Here is a 1,296-nt window from a genome sequence, read left to right as displayed (position 1 = left end):
ACATAAATTTTAGCCTGCAAATCAAATTTTCACTGATGCTGAAGACACAAGTTAATCCTGTGTTGAATACAGAAAATGGTTCTTTCATAAGACATTCCGCTGTTAGTCACTTACATGTAGGGCAAAAATAGTGTATATTCCACTTTCAATTTCAATGATAGAAAATCAAGAGTACTGATTGTTGCACAGCTGGAAAAGAGCTAGATACGATAAAGCAAGATGTTTCTTAATTAAGGGAAAGGTGTGACAAAATGTCACACAAAATTGACAGGATATACAATTTTATGAAGCATCATGAAACAACCAAATATATATCAAGAGTAGATTCTCCCAGCAGTATTAAAAATACCCCAACTAGCAGGACTCGTACTATGAACATGGATTCTCCAGGCATAGTACAAACTTCAGAAGTATAAGTGTAAAATTATTTTTTACTCATAACTATAATTTTTAGAGTGCACTCATTGAGACAGTAGAAGAAAATGAAAGTACTGAAGACAAATTTACTTATGTTAGTCAAAAAGTTATGTTCATTGTATTGTAATATGCACACTTTCTTCATTTTCAGAATAATACTAACCTTCTGCATGTACATGGCAAAGATTGCTTTAAATACGCTTTATCATTAATGGACATTCTTTTCATAGTCAGGCAGATTTGCGCAATTATTGGCATAAATTGTGGGTTTTTACATAGAATTATGAAACTTGGAGTAAAAATAGAATGTATTTTTGTAAATAATTGTAGAAGTGGAGCCACATCAAATTTTACTTTTGACACCTTATTAGCATTAATTACGTTTTTTAAAAAGGGTGACAAAAAAACTTTATAGCAAAAGTACTTAATATGGGTATCACTTTAAAGCTCTTCTTTCAAGGATTCTTTTAAAGTTTGAATCACAGCTATATCTCATTCTCATCAAAAGTTACGGTTTATTTTATACATGCTTTTTGATATTGTGTGGGACCAATACATTGCCAATAGCCTAAAATCTCATAAAAGAAGGAATTGTGGCAAGGGATTTCGAAGGAGAGTTGAAGCATTTGAAATTATACTTAGTAATTGGCATCAATTTTTGTGCAACAACATGAACAAGAATGAATTAGATATTTGCTTTCTTAGTAGCACACATTAGGCAATTGTAAAACTAGTAAGCAAGTAGAAACTATAAATGGCACAGAAGATAAGTATATTCCCTCACAAGATACCAGTCAACTTGCTCCTTCTGATCATGAAATAGGCACTATTATTTCTTCATTTTTCAGATGCCATCAATAAGGGCTGTAACAAAATTTT

Source organism: Amphimedon queenslandica, unplaced genomic scaffold (assembly GCF_000090795.2).
Source record: "Amphimedon queenslandica unplaced genomic scaffold, v1.1 AMPQUscaffold_13269, whole genome shotgun sequence".
NCBI lineage: Eukaryota > Metazoa > Porifera > Demospongiae > Haplosclerida > Niphatidae > Amphimedon > Amphimedon queenslandica.
The sequence above is the reverse complement of the archived record's forward strand: the minus strand, read 5'-3'. Positions refer to the sequence as shown.